At 47.7% G+C, this 27,641-nt stretch overlaps 1 protein-coding gene and 1 long non-coding RNA gene across 2 annotated transcripts in view; one reads left to right on the top strand and one right to left on the bottom strand.

Moving 5' to 3' along the window:
• Window positions 1-27,641, top strand: part of TRAPPC9 (trafficking protein particle complex subunit 9) — a 445,876-nt gene that overhangs the window by 222,998 nt on the left and 195,237 nt on the right. The gene's annotated exons all lie outside the window — the stretch shown is intronic.
• Window positions 946-13,621, bottom strand: LOC311609727. The gene is made up of 3 exons (XR_014783480.1): window positions 3,226-13,621; window positions 2,255-2,336; window positions 946-1,849 (listed from the first exon to the last, which is right to left on the bottom strand). It is a non-coding gene; the product is annotated as an uncharacterized lncRNA (long non-coding RNA).

The following is a 27,641-nucleotide window of genomic DNA, read 5'->3' as shown; positions in this document are numbered from 1 at the left end:
CCAAGAGATTACCTGAAGTCAGTGCTATCAATACCAAGCCTTGGCTGGGTACCAACACCCCCTCAACTATGGGTTCACATTAGGGTCTCTCAGTAGCAGTACTGATGATTTTTCCTGGATAATTCTTGTTGTAGAGGTTTAAGATGTAGGCTGTATTAGTTACTTTCCTGTTGCTGCGATAAAATACCATGCCCAAAAGCAACTTAAGAAGGGCATCAGTTTTGGTTTCGCTTCCATAAGGATGAAGCCGTCATAGTAGAGACAGCATGGCATGGCAGCAGGATTATGAATGATAAAGATTCCACAACTTCCCCAAACAGCCACCACCTGGGGACCAGTGTTCAAACCCATGAGCCGGTGTGGGTGGGTGGGGGTTGGGGGAGGGCATCTCTCATTCGAATCCCAACATATTTGGTAGCATTTGCTCACTACTGCTGTAGAGCCCAGAACTTTTGGTTGTTGACTGTCATCCTTTATGGGGGGAGATGGGGGATGGGGGACAGGATGGGACAAAAAGAAACAAACAAACCATCCCCTGAGGGTGGAGATAAAAAATGCTTCCCTGGGGAGGAGGGGAAGGGTGGGTGTGGCGAGCCCCTGCTTCTGGGTGTCAGTCCCCGCCCTCTCTTACCGTCCCTCCTTCCCCCTCACTTAGTCTCTAGGATTCACTGAGCAGGTCCCGTGTTGCTAGTATTGTTTACTCACAAGGGAAGAGCCATGAGGTATTGAATTCCATATGCTTCTGTAAAAAAGGAGATTTCCTAGATTTTCCTCAGTGGTCCAGAAAAAAAGCTGATGTGACCAAGTGGCCTTTCTCCTCCTGCTGTCAGTCTGCACTTGAGAGAGCTTCTTTGGGGTTTGGGTTCTTTTTTTTTTTTTTTTTTCCACCGTTGTTGCTCTAGCTGTTTGCCCTCCCCCCATTTTTTCCATTGGCTGTCAGCACTGTGTCCTCCAGGTAAGCCAGACAGCACTCTGACTCTTAAGAAACATTCTATGTAATCCCAGCACTTGGGAGGCAAAGGCAGGTGGATCTCTGTGAGTTTGAGGCCAGCTTGGTCTACAAAGTGAGTCTAGGACAGCCAAGGATACACAGAGAAACCCTGTCTTGAAAAAAACCAAATAAATAAATAAATAAAAGAAATTCTGTGTCACAGCTCATGAAATGGCAACCCCTAGGGGGCATGAATATCTAGCCATATCCTGTAGGTTGCAGGGAGCACTAAAAAGCATCCTATATGTAAGCAAGACTCAGACTGTCAGTGTCCTATAAGCCTTTGTCCTCTCTCCTGCTAGCCTCGCAGCTCGCTTTCCTGGAAAGGTCTCTCGGTGTTATACAGGCTGCTTCCTTCTATCTGAGCTTCACCATATCACGATCCAAAGGCTGAGGAGAGAGGTAAATCTGGCCTTGGGTAAAATCAAATTGTCCCACATCTTTAATCCCAGCACTTGGGAAGCAGAAGCAGGTGGATCTCTGTGAGTTTAAGGCCAGCCTGGTCTACAAAGTGAGTCTAGGACAGACAGGACTATATGAGAAACCCTGTCTGGGGTAGGGGGTGGGGAGGCGGGGCAGGGAGCAGCAAAACAAAACAAAATCAAACCAAAGCAAGGGAATGTGTGCTTGGCCACCACTGCAGCAAGCAAGTTCTTTCCACATCTATTCTCTTGTTTATTTGTTTGGTTTTTGTTTTTGTTTTGATTTTGGTGTTTAATTCATTGAACACACATTTATTGTCAGGATATGCCAGTGCAGGTTCTGACTTCACACATATATGGGGTTTTCAATTTTCCTGGTGCTCAGAATTTTCACTTGTTTTATACACATCTTTCTTTTGTTTTTCTCCCTTGTAGTCTAGAAAAAAAAAATAGTTTAAAAAATTAAAGTTAACATGGGGCTATAAACTTTGAGAGAAGCAATCATTTTGAATTATGTTAGTAACTACATAGTTTGTCTTTTACAAGGTGGTGTGAGTTACAGCAAATCTACATGTTATTATGACCTGGAGACAGATGCAACCTCACAATTAGCATATGAAACCTGGAGGAACAAAAGGAGCCTATTGTCAATCAAACAGTCCCCGCAGGAAGCAATCTGAGATTTTATTGGGGTCAGATAACTGACCACTGGAAGGCAGGAAGGCAACACAGCAAGCCTTGTAATAGTCCCCAAATCTATCAACACATAAGATTACCCTCCCCCAACCCACATCAAAAAAGGAAACAAACGAAACGGTAAAATCCCCACCCAATTTCTTACCAACCGAAGGTTCTGGTACAATTCCTAGCCTCTGTTTTCTCCTGTATGAGCCTCACTAACAACAGGTCTTCCTCCGTGAGCACTGAACAATGAATGAGAGGATCCAGGGCTTCTTCCAGGGGTGGAATAGGGGAGGGGACATTGCTTGTGGCACCATCGTTTCTGATATGACCCCCAGTCGATCAACAAATAAGTCGAAAATACTTTGCTTCCCCGCTACAAGATGCCGATTAGGTGGAATATTTAGAAATAGAAAAAGGTTGAAATGTTTTCGTCTTTTGGTTAGAAATTATTAGTGCGTCACAAATTGCCCTCTGGTGAGCACTCGGAAACCCCGTTGCTTGATCCTTCCGCGTAGCTTTCTTCGAGCTTTTTGTTTGTTTGAGGACATAGTCCCTCTTTTTCACAAATCACGCATAAGTCCGGGGTTAAAGTGACAGTTCGGCAGCCGGGTAGGGGTACACCGGGGTAGGGTCTCGGTCACTAAGGCACCCGGGTTACATCTGAAAAAGCATAGTCCATGATATCCTGTTCAGAGTCTACACAACAGTGATGCAGCCCGAATCCCCCACAGGAGGGGTAGAGAAAGGGAGAGCAATGGGCAGGGCCTCGCGCGGCAGTGCCAGATGTTTGTTACCCTGTCTCCCCAAAGGATCTGTCAAGGTTCCTTCCATTGAGCGTTTTTTTTTTTTAATGCTGCAAAAACCAAGTATCTGCGTGGACACCCTCACCCTGCAGATACAGAGGGGCATTCATTTATGTTATACCGTTACTGCGTGGACACCCTCACCCTGAGGATCCAGCAGGGCATCCTTAGGCTGTATGTAGATTGTTACGCTGTGTGAAAGCATAGAAAACCCAGGTAGATGATGCTTCTTTGGGGCCACGCGCTAATCATCAATGGGGCATCTTGTCTCATGGACTTGCTCCCTCCGTGCTCCCATATTGAGGACCTGGACAGTCATTCTTACCCGCTAGGTGGCATCACAGAATGTGTTTTTGCAGCACACAGTGCTGCATTGTTGCGCCTGCGCACCGAGGTCGGCTGTCCGTCCGCCTTGCCGCTGCGGCCACGGTGTACCGGTGTACCGGCAGTTTGCGCGAACATCCTTCCCTGCCGTCTCAGCTGAGCATCCCTAGGCTATAGACCTCTGCCCAGTGCGGCCGCGCACACCGATTCCCTGAAGATGCGGCCTCAGTGGAGCCTTGCCGATCACCTGTGGATCCTCATCGTGTAGATTCCTGGCCTTAGTGCCTACGCATGGGGGACTTGGATTACCCGGTAGATGGCGCCACAGAACGGGTCCCTCCCTACACTGCAGAGTGCCGCATTGCCGCACCTGCGCACTGGGATCTGAGCTGGCTCGCCCTACAGACTGCGTCACAGCTGCCAGCTCACCAGATCTCCGCGGACGTCTCTGAAGACACTGCAGACTGCGGCAAGGCTGGGAGCTAGACGGACCCTTTTCCTACGGCTCTGTAGCCACAAACCAAGGAGGACTGGTGGCTGTCTTTATCCCATCCTATTGCGATGTTAGGCTCTGGGTGGTAGTCCATCCAAGTGTCCACACTACATATCTGCACGTTGCCGCGGATCTCCGGGAAGATCCGGGACCTTTACTCTGAAAACGGATGGGTAGAAGAGCTGCAGCACGGCTTGCGGAGCCGGGAGTCTTTTGCTTGTGGCTGTCTCTTAGACCAATGTAGCCAAGGAATGGGCAGAAGGCGGCGCAGAAAAAACCCAGATGTCTGTGAAGGTGCGGCTCGTGCGAGGGCAGCGCTGAGGCGCCTGCGTGCTCAGAACCCTGCAGCTTGCGAGGCGACTGGAAGCTGGGCCGATCTTTTTACCCTGGAGACGCTGGCACAGAGGCTCGCCATCACCCTGTGGATAGGCGCATTGTGGTCGGCACACAATGATGAGCCGTGGAAGTCCCGCTTGGCTGGAACCTGGGCGTATGCCCTCACCCAGCCAACGCCTGCCCAGATCTTTGTTATCTTAATCTTGGGGAACTACACATATTTGTGGCTACACTTCAGTGACTGAATGGATGTTCTTCCCTTGGGGATAGAGGCACAGTGGAGCTGTACATGGATATCCAGCGAAGCGTCCGTAAAGGAGGGATCACTTGAATGATTTCGGTGTCGCGCTAAGGTTTTGAGTGATATTTTTATTCCTGCGGATGGTGGCGCAGCTGAGCGGTTCATAGATAACCTCAGAGTGCCTTACCCTGTATTGTGGCTGCTTGCGCACTAAGGAATTCAGTGGATGTCCTTATTTTGAGATAATGGTTTACAAGAATCGGTACTACGTGGTGGATGCCTGATTTGTGGTGGCTACGCACCAAATGCCCGAGTGGATCTTATTCTGGGGTCGTTGGTACAACAGACGTCCTTACCGTGTGGATAACTGCGTCATGGCTGCTGCGTTTGAAAGGCCTAAGAGGATCTTATTCGGGGGATGGTGTTTCCGAGCGTCCTCACTCTGTGTGTAGCCGCATTGCGACCGTTGCACACTAAAGATCTGGGTTGATTTTTTTTTTGTCCTAGTAATAGAGGCACCGTGGAACGTCCTTCATTACGCTGTGCACAGTTGCATTGTGGTGGCTCCGTACTAAGGGTCAGAGCGGATTTTATCCTGGGGATAGAGGTAGAGAATTTAGAGCCCTCGGCAGCTCTGTGGCCACAGCTGTGCACACAGATTGAGTATGATGGTACGGCCGAGCATCTTTACCATGTGGATATATGTACCGCTGTGGCTGGGCATTAAGGATCCAGGCTGATGTTGTGCTGGAGCTGGTGGCACAGCGAAGAGCATCCTTTCACTGTCGCATTGTGGCGCCTGCGTACTAAGAAGCTAGGCATCATGGGGATGGTGGTACAGTGGAGCGCCCTCACCCTTAGGGTAACCTCTTTGTTGCGGCTGCGGATTAAGAGGTGGGATCTGTAAGCCTTCATCACAGCTACATCTGCACACCCAGGAGGATCTGGGCAGATCTTTTTATTCTGTAGGTGGAGGCACAGCTGGAAGCTGGGCGGATGACCTCAGCTTTGTGCACCACTGTGTTACCATGGAGCTCTGTGCTGGCAACCCACTGGATTGCTCTTATTCTGTGAATAGTTGCATTCCTGGGGCCATCCTCTAAGGACCTGCTCTAAGAACATTTGTGGGATTTCAAGTCCTCCAACCTGTGTCACAGATGCATTTGTACATGAGGATTAGGGCGGTTTATTTCTACACGACGCCTCACAGCAAGGAGTTGGGTGATGTCTTTGTCCTAAGGGTAGAGCCTTTACTCTGTGGATAGCCACATTGGGTGGCATGCTAAAGGTGTGGACAGGCTTTGTAGCCCTGCAGACTTCATCACAGCTGCCATTCAACTGCCTGGCTTGGCGTTCTCTTACACTGTGGATGGTCCTTCTGTGGAGCCACTTGACTGAGTGGCTGCGTTAGCACAGCCACCCTTGAGACCGAGGGTGGACATCCTTACTCTGGGGTTTATACGGTGGCACTGGGTCATAAGAACCCAGAAGAGTACCCTACTTCCCTGGCAGCTGCATGGGTGTGTCACAGGCAGGCATCTTTGTCTTTAAGATGGTGGCACAATAGAGGTGTAAAGAAACCCAGCCAAGTCTCTGTTTGGTTTCTGCTACACGGTGAGGACCCAAGAAGGCTTCCTGGCTCTAGGGAAGCCACGTTGCATCCAATTGAAAACACAATTGGGTTTTTTGTTCTCTGTGACAACGGCACAGCTTTGAGTGAGTACCAAGGATGCCTGTGGAGGGTTTTACCCTGAGGTCCAGGGTAGAGGGAAGACCTGACCAGCAGTCTTCATCTTACAAGGGAGTAGCAGAGCCTGGTGTCATTACCTTATGATGGCTGAGGGTCACTGATCAGCTTGGCAGGTATCGTTGCCCTGAAGATGGTGAAAATGCAGGGCTACACATTGATAATTCAGCTGGGGTTCTCATGCTGCACCTGGCTTTGTGAGAGTGGCTGGGCAGATGTCCTTACCATGCTGCTGTGGCAGAGTGGAGCTATCTGCAGAGAAGAAGGCATCCTCAATTGGGCAGTGCTGGCTGTACACTGAGTTCCTGGAGTTGATGTCCGCAAAGGATGGTGTCACAGGGACCCTGCAGACCGGTAAACCAGTTGGCTTTCTTCATGCTGTGGATTTTAACACAGATGCTACAGCTCCAAGGAACTGGTTGGGTATCCTCACCCAGCGAAGAGCAGTGTGCTTTGGGATGTTTACTGAAAACCCAGGCAGGTTTTCTAACCCTGCCCACTCCATATATTGGATTGTGCCTGGGGCGTGGGGAAGATGTACCAAGGATCCAGGTGGACATCCTTTCTCTTTGGATTGCAACAGGACTCCCAGCATACCATGAGGACTACAGCAGTGTTGATCATCTCATTTGGGGAGAATCCGGGTTTTTGTTTTTGGCTTGGGTTTGCAGCTGTAGCTGCTGCTTGTGAGCAGTGATGCACTCTCCCAGCTCCCTCTGATGAGAGTTGCTCAGCTCTCTTTGCCGTGCCACATTTGCTAGGATCTTGTGGTATCCTCACGGCTTTCAGTACTGACTGGAGCAGGAGACTTCTGCATTGCTGGAACTCTAGGGGCTCAGACGTGCCTGCTTTCCAGTATGCAGATCCTCTTCTGTACCCAGTCCCTTCAGGACTCAACCAGGTTCCACTCCAGTTTTCTCAGGCTCTATAAACGAAAACTCCTATTTCCAGTGGCTCAAACTGGATATATTGGAGTCATGTTTAATTCTTCTCTTTAGCTTTCATGTTTAACACTCTAGTAATTTGTGGTTTTCTGCCTCTTTAATGCTCCCTATGTCCAGCAGCTTTGAATTTATTCCACCCCCATCCCCTACCCCTACCCCACCCCACCCCACCCCACCCCACCTCACCCCTGTGCCTTGCCCTGCTCTCCTTCTCTCCTCCTGCCACTATCCCTATTCCATCCCGGTGAACAGGTTGTTGGAATAGACAGGCACATGCCTACCATGATGTCTCTGTGAAAGCTATTCCTTCTGAACTCTTTTCCTCAGATAGCTACAAGACTGCCTTCTCCTCCTCCTCTGCTCTGTTGAGTCGTTACTGAACTATAAAACGTTGTTAACTAACACAGCAGCAAGTCATGCATTGTGGCCACACTCTTCCCTCCCAAGACAATTAGCTTGGATTGCTGCCACAGCTCCCTAACTAGTTTCTAGTGTTTCCTCAATAGCTTGGTGTTTATAGTAATCCCATTGAAACCAAAGTGAGACTTCCCAGCTGTGCCTCTTTAGCTACTCAGAATAAAACCCCCCAACCCTCACAGTAGCCCTCAGAGCTGTTTACGGGCTGTCCCAAGCCCCGCCCTCTGCCCCCACGTCAATCCCCAACTCCTCCCCCACCCTCCAGCACTCAGCCCTAGCTCATCCTAGCTGAACAGGTTGAAGGAATCTGTGTGTCCAACTTATTGTCTCCGTGGAAACCCTTCTGAAATGCTGCCTCCTCCCCTCATACAGGTCTTTGCTGAACTATAACCTCATCCATCAGTGCAGCAGCAAGGCATGCATTATAGGCACACTGTTCCCTCCCAGCACCCACCACATGACATGCTTATAATACCGTCTTTTGCTGTGGTCTTTCCCCCCCTTGCTTTAGATAAGCTTCCTGTGGAGGGGTCCCCATTTGATTCGTTGATGTGTTCTAAGTGTTTGTTATATTGTGTCTTCAATAAATAAATTTTGCAAGTGTGCCTCCTGAGGAGTATGGGAAAGTTCTTCGGAGATTAGGTCTTTGCTGAGGTAAGGAACAAAGAGTTTTCCCTGGGTCTGAAGTGGCTGGAGTCCACACTGAGCTCAGGAGGACTGGGCTTTCCTGCTTCTTTCTCACCTCCTGTCTCAGCCCTACTTGCTGTCTTTGTGAACTATAGCTGGCTGAAGATGCAGTGTGCGTGTGTGTTGGACGTAGACAGAGTGGTATTTTCAGGAGAAGCTCTATGGAATGTCTGGAGCTGGCCAGCAGGAAAGAAGGCCGTTGGATTAAGAGCACCCTGGGTACCTGAGGTGGGGCTGGCCAGGATTGTGGGGGCCGCCTGGAGGTGGGGTGGTGCGGTGCAGCCTTGGAAGCTGAGCTGGGGTTTGGGCTCCTCACTGGCCATTGGTTGAGACTGCTGGGTGGGGCAGTTCTAGCCCTGAGTTCTCAACTCTGTTATTTTTGTAACTTAATCGCAGCAGGCGGAACAGCAGATCAGAAGCCTTTGAAGCTGACTTCAGAGGCCTGTTGCACCCACCCCCCACTTCCTATGCCTTTCATCTCTGCTCTTATCTAGATCACCACAGTTAATTATTTCTCCCAATATTAGCTCTCTCTCTCTCCCTGCAACTTTGTGATGAGGCGGCTTTCTATCATCTCTCCAGGAGAACCTTGTGGTTTCTGCAAGAAACAACCCTGGGAGCAAATGGTAGAGGCATCAGAATGGCTGCTCATCCAAGTATGGTGTGCAGGGCTGGTCCACCGAGCTGACTCCTGGGAATGTGGGGATGTGTTTGGGGCTCTAGAGGCCTCCATCAGTCTCCCCCAAGAGCAAGAGTCATGGCAGTTGGTTCACCCTGGCCCTCTCTTACCTACTTCTGTGAGGCATTTATGTGCATCAGGCTCCAGTTCAGCCTTGGGATAGAAAAAGTTAGAGGAGTCACAGCCAAGACAAGGAGGCGGATTCCCTGGGGAGGCATGGGGAGCGAGGGGCAGGAGAGGGAACACCTAGGGCATGGTGGGAGACTGTGAGTAAGGCAGATAAATTGTCTGGCTATGGGCTTGGGGATTTCTTCTGGCTCTCTTTTTTATGGCAAAGGGCGGTGGGGTCCTATCCAGCATTTGAATTTCATAAGACTTGCTTTCCTGTTTAGGGGGTCCTTCTCTTTCTCTGTGCAGCATCTCTGTCAGCTCCTATAGGCTGCTGGGCTTTAATCTTTTGGGCCCTGACCCTCCCTTCTTCTATCACACAGTCAGTGTGTCTCCATAACAGCCACACAAGTCCAGTCTGTTGTAGGAATGGGATCCCCTGTGCTCTGTCACCAAGCTGGCTGCCTGGCCACCTCCCTGCAGGCATGGGACCACTACTGTGTAGCCTGAGGTCAGTGGGACTGAGTCTGCTGTGTAACCGTTTGCCTACCTCAGCCTGGACTGGTCTGGTACCTTCCATCTTAGGGGAGGACAGGTCACCTGAAGAGGGAAGTGCCAGTTTTCAGGGCCGGTGATGAAGTGTACAACAGTCCCGGTGCTGGACTTGCATAGCCTGGATGTCCAGTAAACAAGGAATTATTTGGATTAGCTCCAATCCCTGGTCTCCCAGGGAAACCAAAATGAGTCACCTGATGATGCAGCCAGCAGAGATAAGATCATGAGGATATTTACTTTTTTAAAAAGTGCCAGCTGTTTAATGTCAGGCAAGAAGAGGAGGAGGGGAGGAGGTAGGGGACCTGGAAGAAGAAGAGGCAGCAGTAGCAGCTTGCTCTCTCATGCTTGTTTACTGTCTACACAGAGCCTATGAGTGCTGAGTCTCACTAGAGGAGTTTTATGTGTGATGGACAAGGAGGCCAGGAGACTTGGTACCTTATGCTTAGAAACACATCCCATTTCCCTCATCAGAACAGGGCAGGGTCTGTCCCCTTGCCTTAGCTCTGAGCAGGTCTCATCCTGGCTGCTATAGGAACTGCTGGAGTGGGCAGGCAGCAGAGTCCTGACAGATGGTTGTTCCTTAGCAGAGGCAGAACCTATGTTCCTGTGGCAGTGCACAGTGGACTTCAAACCTTGCCAACCTGCACGTGTACCAGTATGGAATAGAAACCAGCGATGTCCCAACAGCCATGGTTCTTTGCTTGTGTTGATAACTGGCTTTCTGTTTTTAAATGCTCAACTAGCTCTCAGGGAGCTGTGAATCAAAACCATGTCAAGATACCTTTCATGTCATCATCGTGATGCTCACCATCGAAAACAAGATGCAGAGTGTGATGGCAAGAGGGCTAAGATAAGATTGCTTCTTAGGCTCTGGGTGGGAAGGCGAGTGAATTACTGTGGCCATTGTGGAAAACTAAAAAACAGAACTACTTTGTGACCCAGCCGTCCTCCTGCTGGGTGCGTGCCTGAAGGAAATGAAACTTGCACATGAAGGTGGTATCCGCACATCCGTGCTGATTGCAGCATTGTTAACCAAGGCCTGGTATGGAAAGCAACCTGAAGGTTCCCCATGGAACGAGTGGGATAAGCACTATGAGAAATGCGTACACAGAAGAGGGTGTGATCCTGGCACGCGTGACAGCATAGACATGGTTGCACTGTGCCACGTGACATCAGCTGGGCACAGAATGACAAGGACTGCATGGCCTTACTCATTATGGGGACTCTAAAGAAGTTGATCTCGGGGTTGGAGAGATGGCTCAGAGGTTAAGAGCACTGACTGCTCTTCCAGAGGTCCTGAGTTCAATTCCTAGCAACCAGATGGTGGCTCACAACCATCTATACTGTGATCTGGCCTGCAGTTGTGCATGTAAACAGAGCACTGTGTACATAATAATAAATAAAGTAAATCTTTAAAAAAAAAAAAAGCTGGGCGATGGTGGCGCTCGCCTTTAATCCCAGCACTCAGGAGGCAGAGGCAGGTGGACCTCTATGAGTTTGAGGACAGCCAGGTCTACAAAGTGAGTCTAGGACAGCCAAGGCTACATGGAGAAACCCTGTCTCAAAAAAAAAAAAACAAAAAAACAAAAACAAACAAACCAAAAACCAAACAAACAAAAAAAAACTGACCTCACAGAGTGGAGGGTAGATTGTGGTAGCCAGGACATAGGAATAAGCTGACAGCTGTGGAGTTACAACAGGAGGAATAGGATGCACAATAGGGTTGAAGTTGCTAAGAGTAACGCAGTGTCTCTCACCAGTCAGAAGGAGGCTAGAAGTTCAATACAGCAGGAATCCATGTCCAAGGTGATGGAGGTGCCAAGACGCTGACTGATCACTGCTGACTATTTGCTCGAGTCCAAACATTCGCCTTGTATCTATAAGTACATTGTCATTATATGCCTATCAAAAATTATTTAAAAACACAAAGCCCTAGAGAAAGACAAACAGAAGAAAACATCTAACCTCAGCTCCCAGGGACCGCAGTTATTACCATCTTGTTGGCCACAGATAGTTGGGCTCCCAGCCTTATCAGCAAGGGAGCACTTCTCCCAATGTGGAGTCACACCACACATGCATTTAAATAAAAGCTTACAAGTTAATTTTACTTTAATATAACCGAGAAGCATGATGTTAAAATTTAAGGGCCTGTTGCACCTCTGATCCATTTATTTACAAGGAGAAAAATTATTCCCTATGAGGTCTCCTGAAGGTGAAGAGCCAGAGGGAGTGCAGTAGTTACACTTTGTAAGTAAACCACCTTTCAGTTTTTCCGGGTTATGGGTGTGTGTGTGTGTGTGTGTGTGTGTGTGTGTGTGTGTGTGTCTGTGTCTGTGTCTGTGTCTGGATATGTGCACATGACTGTGAGTGCCTGTCCGAGGCATTGGATCCCCCTTGGGGTGAAGTTACAGTTGGCTCTAAGCTGCCTGAACTGAGTGTTGAGAGCTGAACTCCAGAGCTCAGGCATTCTGCAGGAGCAGTATGGCACTATCTCATCAGCGCACCTCCCCCGCTGCCAAATTAACTCTTGGTAGGAAAAACACACCTGGTGTTTTCTCCCTTCTCTCTCCCCACTCCCCCTCATTTTGTCTCTGCTAACTTTTATAGCATTGATGATGTCCCCAGTTCATGATTTCACGAGACCCCTGGCCTCCTTTCTTCGTGAAGTGGAGAAGTGCTCATGGCTTGCCCTTAGCATATCCCTTTATTCCCAAGGTCGCTTGTCTTTTCTGAGTGTGCGAATCTTACTGTAACTAGAATTTTTAGAGAAAAAGGGCTGTCGCAGTCCTAACAGGCTAGGCTTGGCCGCCTCTCCTTATAGGTTAATTAAAGATACGAATGATAGTGAGAAGCAGAGAGACATAGTCGTTGTGGCCCTACTGAGAAGAGGAACAGAGAAAGTGGTCTAGCGATCCCAAGCCTGTCTTTGCGGTATGGACAGAACTTTAAAGAGAGCAGTCATGGTGTGATAGGTATGCTAATTAAGCAGTGGTCTCTCTCCTTTGCCTGATGGATGGTGCAAACTGGTTCTCAGGAGGCGATTGCTCTGATCTCCTGTGCAGTCTTACCCTGTGGACAGCTGCCCTCATTGGGGGAGGGTGTGACTCCAGATTTAGGGCAGTAAGATACCTCTCTGTACCTTTCAGCCTGTAAGGAAAGCTAGTGACCAAAGGAAAGGAGCTAGACGCTGAATGCAGGTAGCGGCCAGGCTGTACTTCCGTGTGGAGTTACCTGTGTGCCCAAATGAGGAGCTGGCGTCTCCCAGCAAGCACAGCCTCTAAGTGCCTGGTTATTGTTAAGAGTGCTTTTGTTTGAGAGTGGTTGCCTTTTGGGGGACATGTTCCTACATTTCCTATATAACCAGCCAGTCACTGAATACTAACTGGGAGACCGATGTGTGTCAGGTCTTGCAGCATCAAGCATAGACGGAATGGGATGTTCAAGACAAACAGAATCCTGTGGTCACAACTTACAGTTTAGTGGGAAAGTGAGGCAAGTACACAGGAAAATGATGCTGAGTACAGCACTTCTAGGAAGAGAAGTGGGCTCGTAGCACAGGGAGGCTCAGGCTAGTTTAACTCCGGACAGATGAGCATAAATTTTTTTAGGTAGAAATGACAGCTGTGCAAAGGCCCAGGCATTACACTGATCCTAGGTCCTCAAAAGAGCTGGGAAGTCAGAGCCTGGGGCCCTGGAGATGTCACAGTAGACCCTGAATGGTGTGCTTGCTTTTGAGTCTGCGTAGTGATGCTGTGAATTGAAAGAGAAGGATGGAATTGTACAGCCAGGGGACATGAGGGGGCAGGTGGAGAATACTGGGCACCTCTCATAGGGCACGTAGGCTGGGACTGGGAGGTGGAGATGGTGTAGCGGTTTGAGGAAAAGCCTCTGTGGGAACTCTGGGAGCCAGCCAGGGGAGCGGGGTACAGGGAAAGTTGGACCTAAGAGCTTCATGGCTTCCGTAGACTCTGCCTGAGCTGGAGGGATGGGCCATGCAGCCATCCTCTCTTCTCCCTCCCCACTTTTTTTTTCTCAGTCTTTTACATCCCCACCAGCTCTCCCATCTTCATCCTCGACTAGTGCTCTGAGCTCTCTTTAGGTTGTCATATTCTAGACCCCATGCCTTTTCCCACCTGTGCCATCAAGCTCTGTGACTCTCGACCTCAGCCATAGCTAGCCGTGTTTCCAGTTCACCTGCATCTCCTTAGAGGGAAGGTGTGCCAGCACTCAGGCTGCTCTGTGCTTCAGGCAGAAAAGCCAAGTCCATCCTCTTAGCAGTGTATTTGGAAACCTAGCCATCTTTTTTTTTAATGTGTTTTATTATTAATTTATTCTTGTTACATCTCAATGGTTATCCCATCCCTTGTATCCTCCCATTCTTCCCTCCCTCCCATTTTCCCCTACTCCTCTCCCCTATGACTGTGACTGAGGGGGACTTCCTCCCCCTGTATATGCTCGTAGCTTATCAAGTCTCTTCTTGGTAGCCTGCTATCCTTCCTCTGAGTGCCACCAGGTCTCCCCCTCCATTTTCTTTCCTACCATCCTCCCCTTCTAATGAGGTGCCAACGATCCCAAGGGGAGAGGAAGTTGTGGTGGGGTGTGTGAAAATCACAAGGCCGTGGACTCAGAAGAGAGTTCTTCCGGGTTTTGGAGAGGAAGATTTGTTTTATGAGTTGGATGGGGGAAGGAAGGATAGCCAGTGTGTTGGGCATAGATAGGTTCTTGCTTTGTCTTGGTGCACCATGTCAGGGTGTGGTCAGCCAGGTACCAGCTCACAGCCCAGCTTGCAGTTATGGAGGAAGACTTGCTTTTCATCAGCACTGTGGCCTTTCTTCTGTAAGTGACAGCAGGGGCTGGGGCCAAACAAGAGCCAGATGCTCGAGTTCAAATAGAGCAGCAGGTGATCTCTTGCCATCTGAAGCCTCACACCTCTCCACCAGCATCTGGAGCTTTTGCACTCAGGTCCAGTAACTGTAGCAGCATCTCTTTGTCTGAAGAGCATTTAGTGACTCTTCTTTAAGGCACACTTTTTTTTTTGCATCAAAAAGGGATGTTTTCTCCATATGGTAAACACAGAAAAGGTTGAAACTTGTCTTTTTCTCTCTAGTGGTTCTAAGATTTTTTTTAACAGCATTTTTTATAAACAAAATTATGAAGAGAACCCAATCACTGTTGGAAGTAGGCACGTGGGTGCTTGGAGTCTTAATCTATGGTCTTTGCTGTTCCTTAGAGTGTCCAATTCACCAAGGAAGAGCTATGGTTTGCCTTTTCTATGTCTAGAGTGACATATTAGTTTGCTACCCCCTTCCGTCTGCATGTGCTTTGGCCACAGACAACCCAGAGACGTAGCACAGTCATGGCCTGAGACCCAGGCTCTGGGCTCACCCTAGCTGCCATTCCAGCCTTCATGCTGGACAAGTTTCCATACTTCCTCAGACATCAGTTTCCTTTCTGTGGGGTGAGAGAGTCCTGACAAACCTGCTTCCAGGATGTTTTGTGTGGGATGAAATAGAAGGTACTTAGGCCAGGCCTTAGTTCTGTGTCTGGCACTTTCTAGTGCTTGGTAAACCTCCCCAAGGCAGGAAAGGAAGTTGGTTATCCCAAGCAGTGGTTCCTAATGCTGTTGCTTTTTAATATGGCTCCTCATGTTGTGGCAACATCTCAACCATAAAATTATTTCATTGCTATTTCATAAGTGTAATTTTGCTACATAAGAATTGTAATGTAAAAAAAAAAAAAAGAATTGTAATGTAACTATCTGATATATGACCCCAAAGGGGTCGAGACCCATAGGTTGAGAACCACTGCTCTAAAGCTTTGGTCCCAGAACCAGAATACATAGACAGATGTATCTTGTGGCCATTAATGAAACCTTTTATCACTGTTTATTGATAAGGGCCTTGGGGACCTCATCCTACTCATGAGAGAGAGAGCATCTCTACCCTGGGAGTGGGCACAGCTGGCACTGTCACCTCTCCATTTCAGTCTGTCCTTCTGGAAAGGCAGGTTCGGGGCTAGATCTTGGATGTAGGCCCTTACGCTTTGTGCAGTTTCTACAGCAGCACAGGAGACTTTTAGCCGGATAGGAGTCCTGCTCAGCACAGAAGCCGGGGAGGTGGCCATTATCTGTGGACTAAGAACAGCTGGCTCCCATCCAGGGCCGCTACAGACTGACACAGAAGTACCTCTCCACCGTACCACCGTTCAGGATATCTTAGCGGTCAATTTTAGATCTGTTGAGATTCATTTCTCCTACAACAGTCTAACATGTTTAGTATAGAAGATGTTAAAAATGTTGGGAAAGCAAAACAAAAACCAGCCATGGTTTTGCACTTTTTGTATACTTAAAAACAAACAAACAAACAAACAAACATTCTCAAATGCCACCTCCACTGTTTCATAAAGGAAGTGAAGAGCAGAGAGGGAAATGGCTTTCATGGTGGGTACAGTGCAAGGCTTGCCCTCCCGGGGCTGGCTCCAGCTCTTTCCAGGTCACTGTGATGTGCATGCTGTTTTGGTGTTTTTTGTTTTCTCTGTTGACGGTCACGCTTCTCTGTTCCATTCAGCACTCATCCTCATTCTAATTGTAAAGGGAGTGTATGTTATGAGAACACGACATGCTTCCCCCCACCTTCTTTTCTCAAGTGTTGGGCGTTTAGCTCCTGTTCTATTACTAATTTTCTGAACTCTGTTGTGGTAACCATGTTTTGCCCCTGTGGAAAGACTTGGACTAAATTCCAGGTTGTCTTGTGAGCATTCTCAGAGGTACTTAGTCAGAAGGTACAAACATCTTATGTCCTTGGGTACTTGCTGTCAAATTGCTTTCCAGAAGAGCTGTCCCTAGCCAGGGCCACCAGCTGCGTCTGAAGACACTTAGTCCCCTCCTCCAGCAATGGACGTTCTTGTTATAGCCTGATTCCTATGTGGACTTAGCTGAAATTATATAATTTTGTAGTCTTGAACTAAATCAGAACATTTAGATTTCTTTTTTAACAACTGGGAGAAAGAATGGCTTATCTTCTGCAATTTTTTTTCCAAGCGAGAAAAATTAATCGGAATATCGGGTGAACAAAAATACAAAATTAATAACATTTTGTCAAGGGCTGGGCTATTTGAAGCGATATTTTCAGTACTCTTTTACTTCTAGCTCCTTTCAGACTTCTGTCACTACTGTAATGTTAATTAGGTTGTTAAGATGCAGGGAAATAGCAGGCTGGGCTGCTGATGGGTCCCTCTCTCACCTGCTTTTGTTATTTGGGAGATGAGAATGCCTTCTGTCTGTCTGAGCTTCCGGCTGGGTCTGTCTCCAATCCACCAGGACCAGGCAAGCACTTCCTTTGTGTGGCCCAAGTGGTGAGTCACCACCAATTCATGATGCCTTCCTCCTTAGAAGATGCATGGCTGTCCAAGGAAATGTTTTAGAGTTTTCCCTCCTTTAAATTCTCAGCAAAAATCTGCTGCTCAGCCCAGGTCATCAAAACAGGCGGCTTTCAGGTGGCTGCTGGCTGCGATAACAGGAGCGTGATGCTCTCCACGGGACGGGAAAGAAGTCAAAACTCAGATAAGGAAGAAATGGCCGAGGATGCTTTCAAGCTTTTCCTTCTACCAACAACACCCTGTCCTTTCTAAGGATTCTTCAGTTTTATTGAATTTCCAGAATTATTTGAGGGGTTGCTGTCTGCACAGAGTGCTGGTGCTTGAGTAGTCAGAGGCAGGCATGCTGCCATGCAACAGAGACAGGACGAGGCACTGTCAAGGGCAGCGAGTACTGGCTGAGTCCTGATCTCATTTCCTCCTCTGGGCTCCCGGGAGGACGCCGTGCAACGAGAAGCATCCAGTGAACTAAACACACCCAGCATTTCCCACCAACACCCCCACCAAAACGAATATGGCCCTGGCTCCTCCTTCATCAGCCACCGTGTGACCGATATGCCTTACGGAGGAGTCACACATGGAGTTACAATATCTGATTCTTCCATCCCCCAGTCCTGATGGGGCTCTGCCTCCTGGATGGGCACCTGTGCTTCCTGTGCCACTCTTACCACACTCGGGGCTGCCTTGCTTTGTGTGGTTCCTGGCCCAACCACCCGGTGGCCTTTCGTGGCCTTGCAGCATGTGCTTTGTCCAGGCCGCCCCTGCTCTCCTCCTCAGCTTCATCCCTGAACTTGCATGCTGTTTCAACCCTCCTCATTACTACTGAGCTGGTCAGCCCATGCTTGTCTCTGAGCAGAGATAGCATCTTCCCAGGATGCCCGAGCACCGCTGTGAGTGTCTATCTCTTCGGCAGTTTACTTCTTGCTTTTTGTGTGAAATCTATTTTCCTCGAATTGTTTTAAAATCCCATAAAAGTTTATATTCTTGCAAGTGACAACGCAGAGATATGAAAGCAGCGAGAGAATGCTTCTTTATCATCTGCAGGCTGAGTGATGACAGTGTCTCTTCTCTTTGACAGCCATCTCCAGGTAAATGGAGACGACCCTCAGGCGTTGAAGACATCTTGAGTGGCAGTGTTTCTGTTACTACTAGCGTTCCTGGGCTTTCACACACTTCCTTTGCTCTTCTTGAAGGAGCAGGCCAAGTGCCTGGCCCTCTCTTGCTGTTGGAGGAAGGTTTTTGTTTTTACCTTCAGCCCCCAGGTACCTCTGCTCAGGTTTGCTAAGCTCCTCTGCTTCTCTGCTTGCCGCATCCTTCGTCGGTGTGGAGTGCCTTCCCTCACCTCTCCATGGACCCGCCCTTCCCATTCTGTCGGGCCTCACCTGCCCATCGTTCAAGAAGCATCTCTGGTGTCTGCTCCCTATTATTGGCCTCTTCACCCAACTCCTCACATGTTCAGGAACTCCTCCTCTGCCAACTTTGGCTCTGGGCCCCATCCGTGGCTTTGGGGTCAGTTCTTTGAAATAGGGGTCCTGGAATGTGTACCTTCAAACCTTTCTCCACCCCTGTGAGTTGTTAGAAGAGAAAACCAGAAAGCCATTGTTTTATATTTTATAATTTCTCTTCCATTAAGCTATATGTTCCTTAAAAGCATGACCTATATGCATTCATCATTCATTCATTCGTTATTGGGTATCCAGTGTGAATCAAATGTAGATGGGTTTTTAGCTTCATGCAGCTTTCAGGCAATGGGGAGAAATGTGCTCATATACATTGTATTTTACATATCGACATATTATGTGCATGCATCTAAATATGTGAACTTTTTAATCATTCTAACAAATATCTGATAAAAATCATCTTAAAGACGAAGAATGTGTCACAATCAACAACTTGGGCGGTTCCAGTCTGTTGTCCCTGAAGCTTTCAGGCCTGTGAGGGAGCATTGCTGGAACAAAGCTTCTTATTTCATTGTCAGTGAAAAGGGGAGAAGGGAGGGGTCATGCTCTCATAGTCCCCTTCAGGGAAATGACCTGAGACACCCCCCCCCCCCGCATACGTCCCACTCCCCACAACTTCCATTATCCTAGAGATGCCCAGTTGAGGATCAAAATTTTAACACCTGGGCTTTGGGAGAGACAGAAAACATCCAAACTATAGCTGTCATCCCCCTCTTTTCTCCCTTCTCCCTCCAACACCCTCTCTTCCTTTCTCCTTCTTTCCCACTTTTCTCTCTCTTTCTCCCTCCCCTCCCCCCCCACCCCCACCAGATTGTGGCTGGTGTCTAAAGTAGTAGACACAACTGCCTGAAGTTAGAGACTAGCAGTTTGGTCATGGCATGGAAGGTTGAGGTTTCCTGGTGACCCCAAACTGGTCTTTGTTATTATATAAAGTCCCATGGTGGACTACATAAGAACTGGGTATTGCTGCCTCTGAACTGAGCTTGTTACCAAAGTCCCCTACTTGCCACATGTAGTAGACACACACTTGACCTAGAGGCCTCTTTCTCTCTTTGCTACTCTCTTCTTTTGACTCTTACGTTTTTGATGGTTGATCATTTCTAAATCGTGGTTTGGAAAGAGAGCACATGCTTGCCATTCTGACTTTGTAAACACAGGTAAGGCTAAGCCCCATCCCATAGTGTGATCAGAGAGCGTCAGTCTGTCACTCACACTCCTTGACATCAGATCAGCAGGAGACGGTGCTAGATCTGACTATAGACTCTTGTGTGAGTGCTTACCTTGCAAGTGATGTCATCAAGGAGATAGGGCTAGCCGGCCTTCCTCCCAGGACTATTTTCTGTTCACAGATCATCACAGTGATGTGTGGTGCTTGAGGGCAGCCTGACAGATGGCTCCCTTCTCACTTTCCTTGGGCAGCTGGCCCTCAGAGTTGGCAGGAGATATCTGGGGGTCCCTTGCACAGAGCTTTAAGATCAAGCATTCTCTGGCTGCGGTTGCAGCATTGCCCCTTTTATCATTGCCTGAGAAGTGGCTCTCATAACAGACTCTGTTCCTATAGTTAGTTCTTCCCCACCTGCGGCTACAGAGATAGCAGTGGTGAGGTGAGCCAGAATGCCCTATACCCAGTTTCTAGAAAGCAGTCCCCAACAGCTCCTCCACTCCAGCATCTGCCTGCCTTCCCCCCCCCCCCCCCAGGGAACTTACCACACTGAGTTGTGAAGTTGACTGTGTTTTGTAGTCTGGTCATTTTCCTTAAAGAGGAAATTGGCTATGAAACATGCAGGGAGCCAGGCATGGTGGCACACACCAATGATGCTAGCATTTTTCTCCATGTGACCCTTTCCCTCACTGTGCAGGTCCTTGGGGTGCTGTGGAGGAAGCCACACACCTGATCCATAGCCACAGGTGATGTCTTTTCTGTGAGTCTCCTCTCCAGGGACACTGGCCTTCAGGGACAGCCTTCCCACATTTCACTTACAGAGCAACTAAAGCCAAGGCTTGTGCCTGGGTGTCCATTGGGCATGCCAGATTCTGGCAGGTGAGAGTGGGCCCTGCCTGCCTTTTCCAGGTGTGCCCCTTGGCTGGAGGGAGGGCTGAGGAGGGTGAGGTCTGGGGAAGTGTGCTGCCTGCCATCTATGCTGCCTCAGGAAACCTCATTACCATTTTTCTTTGATGCCTTGTACCTTCTCCATGGTCTGAGTCCCTGATAATGAACCCTTCTTTGGATAAGGGCCGTAGGGACAAAGGGGACACCAGGCCTTCTTTGCAAAGTAATGGCAGCTATGTTGTTCTCTCCATCGGCATGATGAACTTGCCTCATGTGAGGAATTAGTGAGAAACAGACATGAAGGTGTGTGTGCCTGGGACCTGGTAGGTGATTAAGATTGTAACAGCTTAATGCATGAAACGTCAAAGCTAGTGAAGGAGCAGAACTCTGCAACGAGCCCCCATATCCTTCCCGTGGCTTCTGCAGTTGTCAGCCCTTCATCATTCCTCACCCACTCCATCTCTTCCCTTTCCCAACAAGGACATCGGGAGAGATGACAGCAGCCATTTCCAGTCACTTGTTTTCAAGTTGAACAGGTGTGGGAATCTCAACACTGCGGTGCTTAATGATGGAAACACATATCTTTAACACAGAGAGTCCAATTCTTTCTCCCTGGGGAGCCCCACATCTCCCCACTCCATCAGTCCCAGTGTCTGATTTGGATGGCCAGGGAGCAGACACCGTGCTGTAAGTTCTCTCTTGACTCTGGCTTTCTGTGGTCAATGCCATGTTTACAGGGGTCATTCACGTTGAGGCCATACCTCTTTCTATTGCAGAGTCAATAGTCCAGTGTATAGGTACCGCACTCTATAGCACTCACCTTTGGCGGGAGTTTTGACTATTATTAAATAAAGCTGTAATGAATATTATTTTATAAGTAACCTTATGGACATGATTTGAGAGGGGGATATTGGTCATGTAGAGATGCCGGTGTTTGTCTAAGAGTGGAATTGTTGGTCGTATGTTAAGCCTGTGTTTAACATAGTAAGAGTGATAGGATTACAATTCTGTGAGTGGCTTCAGCATTTTGCCTGCTAGCATGGGAGAGTTTCAGGTGCCCCTCATCCATCTGAGGGCTGTATCTCACCTTATATTCTAGCATCTTCTAATGCTGTGAGTACTTTTTCATGGGCTTGTTGGCCACTCAAACGATTTCCTTTCTGAAATGTCTCTTCAAGCCTTTTGTCCATTTGGGAGTTGCTCATATTTTGATTGCTAAGTTATAGTCATTCTTTCCAAGTTCTAGTTCTACATTATTTTATGTGTTGTAAGGTTATATATAATACTTGTACATACATATGCATATATACAGACACAACCTACCAGTTTTTTAGCTGGCATCTAAAATAATGGATTTAAAAAAAATGGATTTCACTGTGACTTTTCATCTATAATATATACAAGTGTAAGTGTGCATGTATGTGTGTGTGTTCACATTCTCCTTTCCCATTACCCTTTTTTTAAAATTTATTTTTACTTCATGTACATTGGTGTTTTGTCCGCATGTGTATCCATGTAAAGGTGTCAAATGACTTAGATCTGGATTACAGACAGTTGCGAGCTGCCATGTGGGTGCTAGGAATTGAACCTGGATCTTCTGGAAGAGCAGCCAGTGCTCTTAAACACAGAGCCATCCCTCCAGCCCCTCCCCGTTACTCTTTCTTGTTCCTCTTGCCCCTACCCTTATTGTCCCCTTCCTCTCAAGTGGTTACCTTCTGCTTTTGTGGGCTGTTTGGTTTGGTGTGTGTGTGTGTGTGTTGTGTGTGTATATGTACACACCAGTATTGCTGTGGCCATATGTATTATGCTGTTAATTCTAGATTTGCACATGAGAATGCTCCATGCTATGTTTCATTCCACCCCCTTTACTCTTCCTCTCTTGTTTCCCTCCTCCCTCTAGTGCCCTTCCTAGCCCCTCTCAGACCTCCTTCTGCTTTCATGCATTAAGATAATATGAGGGAAAACGCGTGACATTTTTCTTTCTGGGACTGGCTTGTTTCACTAAACATGATGATCTCTAATTCCATCAGTTTTCCTGAGAACGATGGCTTTAGTCTTCTGGCAGCTGGTTAGACCACCACAGTAGGTATGCACCGCATCTTCTGTATCTGTTTCTCTGTGGAGGGACACTTAGCTAGCCCCATAGCAATAGACACGGCCGTGTAGGTATTTCTGCTGTGCTGACATAGATTCCTTTAGGTCTGCATGCAGGAGTGGTAGAGCTGGATCATATGATGTTCTATTTTTAGGTTTTTGAGAAAGCTCCTCATCAATTTCCATAGTGGCTGCTCTAGTTTCTATTCTCAGCACCAGGGAACAAGGCTTCTTTCCCTCCCCCATCCTCACCAGTGTTCATTCTCATCTGTTTTCTTGATGATAACCGTCTTACCAGAATGAGATAGAATCCGAGTGTGGTTTTAATTTGCATTTCCTTGATGGATAAGGATGCTGAGCATTTTATATATTTATTGGCCATTTGCATTTTAAAAAATTCGAGACCTCCATTCCTTTGCCCATTTATCTATTAGATGATTTCTTTGTCTTGCACTTAACTCTGTGAGTTCTTTATAGATTCTCAATATTAATCTCTTATCAGATGTGTAGTTAGAAAAGACTTGCTCCCTGTATTGTATCATGGTTTGCTCTGCTGTACAGAGCCTTTTAATTTCATGTAATCCCACCTGTCGAATCTTGCTGTTGCTTGATTTTGTGAGTTTTGACAAAGTCCTATCTGTGAGCACATCAGCAGACTCACTATGTGATGTGGCATCCCAGGCAGGCCGAGCCACCTCTGAGCTCTGTCATTTCTGCAGCCTTTTCATTGTGCTGCATTGGTGCCTCTTGGGAGGACCTTATGCGCTGCAGAGGTTGCCTAAAGCCTTATACATTGATGTTTTGTCTTCTCCTGTACTCCGTGCTGCTCACCAACCTAGTGTGTAGGCTTTGAAATAGCTACTTTTGTCAGGATGATTTCCACCAGCGTTTGTGCAGGGCACCTTATCTCATCTTCTGAATCCTTCCAGGAGCCTGAGTGGGGTGTCTGCATTGTTCAGAGATGGCCCAATGGTGGAAAGGAACTACAGGTTGAAGGAGAGCTGGGTGTGCTATGTGTACAGTCAACTTGGCCTCCAAACACCCAGAGGCTGGCACAAAAGGAACCAAAGCCCTAGGGGTCAGTATATTGCCTCTAGTCAGCCTATCTCCCTTTTGTGCCTATCTTTCACAGAGCAAGAATGGCCTGGCTTATCTCAGCATTTTCCCCATGCTAATTGCTAATTAAATATTAATTACTCATGAAAAGCTTACATTACTTTAACTACCATTATATATTTATGCCTATATTGCATATCCATGTATATGCATGCACGAGCTTATTTTATATCAAGCCAGTGCTGGTCAAGGTATGTGGCGAGTGATACATTTACGTTTCTGCTGCCAGTGTGATCTGTCCCAGGGCCTTAGGATGACCACTTGTGCTGTAGTGTCATCCTTTGCCTCCATTTAAAACAGCTTAAAGCCAAAGGAAGAAGGCATATATGAAGATTCTTCCCAGAGATTGCCAATTGTCAATTAAAAGAAACATTTTGGTGCCATGTGGCTCATTTAGATACCTGTATATTGCATTCCCTAAAAGAGGCCTTTGTCTGGTTTGTGTTGTTTTAGTAAAATACCCAAGGTTGGATCACTTAGCAAAGAGGTTTATTTAGTCATGTACGGAAGGAACCAAGCTTGTAGAGTCTCCTTGCTTTGTGTGTGTGTGTGTGTGTGTGTGTGTGTGTGTAAGAGAGAGAGAGAGAGAGAGAGAGAGAGAGAGAGAGAGAGAGAGAGAGAGCTGATCTTAATTCTGCATTAACTCTGGTGTGTGGAGTCTCCATAGCCTGAGCAGCTCCCAACAGTTCCACTGCCACTCAGCACCAAGCTTTGAGCTTGTGAACTTGGAGGGACACGACACATCCACACTGTGGCGATGCCATATTGCTCTGTTACCTGAGTTCAACAATGTGATAGTCTCTAAACTTTGTGCAAGTGGCCTGGCCTCGGCACTGCCCACAGTAAAGCTATATGAAGAGGCCATCTTAGGCCTCTTCAGAGTGCTTATCTCCTGCTGTGTGTTATTTCCTCCTGTGTTCACCATGTATCCTCAGGCCCTGATGACTTAATGGAGAGTCACATTATATAGACTGAAGTCTTAAGTTCATCTGTTGAGGGTTTGCGCAGTTTGTGCTAATGCTGAAGTCAGCCTCCCATGCGGAGTTGGAGCCCATTTCCGTCACTGTTCCTACCCTAAGCTGTATTGGGCCAGTGCTAGACCTGGGAATAATTGCTTCTCTGTCTACAGATCCTGAATTCTGCTGTTACACTTACACTCTTGAGCAGCAACATGAGCCCTGAGTCCCAGAGTGGAGAGCATGGCGTTCTCTTTGCTCATAGGTGTATCTGCTCTGAGCCGGGGGCCTGGCAGACCCTTGTCTGTGCTAGGGCATCGTGTGGCACATCCAGTCAGCTCCTTCTTTCAGAAAGTCATTTTCTCAGCATCGCCTTAAAATCCCATTTTCCTTCTAATATTCTTTATTCCCAATATATTGTGTATGCAAGGGAAACTCAAGGGTGAATTACTCAATATAGTAACACAAATTAAATAATCAAACTTCGTTGACACCAAAGGGTTCATGCATAATTCAAATAGTTAAGACTCACTGATTTAATTTATTAGGCAAAGCTAGATTGCGGTGCCAAACGAAGCCCTGCTATGAAGAAGGCTTGAACAAGTGTCCAGCATGGGTGCTGTTTGTGGTAGATGTAACTAGGCTTTGATTGCTGCCTACAAAATACAAATGGAATTAAGTGATTTCTGATCTAAGAATTTCATGATACAGGTGAGTGCCCATTCATGATATAGGTGGCTTCACCCAGCACACGCGTTCATCAGGAGGCTGGGTGGAATGATGAACAGGAAGAATGTGATATCCTTAAAACTAAAACACTAGTTCACACCTGAGCAAGATTCCCAAGTCCCGTCCCGCAGATGGAACGGATTTATTCGTCCCCTTCAGCTGGCTGCCGCAGTCTTCTGTGAGGCACGTAGCACTGGCAGTGGTGGCTTAGTGACTTTCCTATCCGTGTGAAGAGATGCCATGACCGAAGCAAATTGTAAAAGAACGTACTTCACCGGGCCTTGCTTACAGTTTCAGAGGGTGAGCCCATGACCGCGATGGCGGGGAGCATGACTGCAGGCAGGCAAGGCATCTCTGTGGAGCAGGAGCTCAGAGCTCACATCTGATGAGAGAGAGAGAGAAAGAGAGAGAGAGAGAGAGAGAGAGAGAGAGAGAGAGAGAGAGAGAGAGAGAGAGAGAGATTGATTGAGGATAGGCAAGAGTTCACATTTGATCCACAAGAGAGAGATGAGGGAGAGGAGAGGCTCAAAATAGCACAGCTCCTCCTACAAGGCCACACCTCCTAATCCTTTCTAAAACTGTTCTACCAAGTAAGGACCAGGCATTCAAATATATGAGCCTTTGGAGGTTATTTCTCATTCAGACCACCATTTCTAGTCCCTAGCCCCAACAGGCTACCATATCATAATACAAAATGAATTCAGTCTAATTTCAGAAGTCTCCATAGGATTTCAGAGTCTCAAGCCCATGTAAAAGTCCAGACTTTCTTATACTCAAGGATACTCAAGGCAAATTTTCAACGATAACCCCTAGTAAAATATAAGAGAAAAATTTATATACTTGAGCATACAACGGCACAGACTGTGTACATTCCTGGAGAGAGGAAAGAGAGCGTGGTGAGAACCTGCTGAAACCCACCTGGCAAGCTCCTCCTCCTGACTCAGGTGGCTCTTTGGGTCTCGCACCCCTTCCAGCTTTGATGACGGCAACACACGTCTTACTTTCTGAGTGCAACTGTCCTCAGAAGACATCCCAGGGCCCGGGCATCTCCAGCGCCTTGGGGTCTCCAGTGCATTCCGGGCTTCACTTTCATAGCTTCATGCAATGACCTCTCCAGGCCACTGTGCAAAGACTCCCCTGACACACCCCCGACCTGGTGGCTGTCCTTAACTACAGAGGAAGATTCCACAACCCCCTTACCCCTGTATCCTTCTTGACTATAAATCTAGGACCATGTGCGCATTCTGCAAATTCCCTGGTCTGCAGGAGTAGGATCAGCTGGAACTTGACCTTCCCCTTCAATTCCATTTACATAAAATTTCCACTGAAGCTATTTTTAGGTGGAGGAAATCCTTCAGGCCTTTTCTATCCACAGGTTGCAGGATTAGCTGGGTGTGTTCTTGCCCTGAGGGTACCACTCCCTTTATTCCATTCAGTATCAGATCTTTCTTTTAAGTATCTCCTTGAGCACAGGACTTGGCTCCAACATTACATTCCCTAGTGATCTTTTTTACTCCTTAGACTCTGTTTTGTTCCCCACCACCATACTTTTTTCATTGTAGATCTGCATAAGAGTGATCACTAATAACCACAGGATGCAGTCAATACTAGGCTGTCTTGAAATCTCCTCTCCCTATGAAATTAGTACAAAACTTAATTTATCCTCAATTTTACCCTTAGGTCAAGGGTAAAAAGCAGCCACATTCTTTGCCAAAATATGTCTAGGTTGCTTGCTAATATTTTTCCTCCTTGAAACCTCTTGAGCTGGGCATCCACAGTTCACATCATTCTCAGCAGCACTGTGTCCCATGCTCCTAGGAGGACGGCCCATTAAGCCCCACTTATAGCATTCAACTACTCTAATGCAAGGTTCCATCTTCTTCCATATGTCTCCCCAAATCAGCATGACCTAGCCAGTCACAGCAGTACCTGAGTCCCTGGTACCAACTTCTGTCTTAGCCACTGTTCTATTGCTGTGAAGAGACACCGTGACCAACACAACTTATAAGAGAAAGCGTTTAATTTGGGATTTGCTTACGGTTTCAGAGAATGAGTCCATGACCAGCTTGACAGGGAGCATGTCAGCAGGCAGGCAGGGAGGCAGGCAGGCAGGGAGGCAGGCAGGCAGGCAGGCAGGCAGGCAGGCAGGCAGGCAGAGAGGCAGGCATATTGCTGGAACAGTAGCTGAGAGCTTACACCTTGATCCATAAGCAGGAGGCAGAGAAGAGGTGACTTTTGAAACTTTGAGCCCACCCCCAGTGACACACCTACTCCAACAAGGCCACACCTTCTAATCGGTCCCATTAACAGTCTACCACCTAGGGACCAAACATTCAAATGTATGAGCCTATAGGGGCCAATCTCATTTAAATTGCCTTAGTTGGCCTCAGGGCCAATCGGAGCAGAAGGTGGAGCCTTCTCTTCCCTTCTG

Source organism: Acomys minous, assembly GCF_964271855.1.
Source record: "Acomys minous genome assembly, chromosome: 12".
In the NCBI taxonomy this organism is placed as follows: Eukaryota; Metazoa; Chordata; class Mammalia; order Rodentia; family Muridae; genus Acomys; species Acomys minous.
This window is presented reverse-complemented; position numbering and strand designations above follow the sequence as displayed.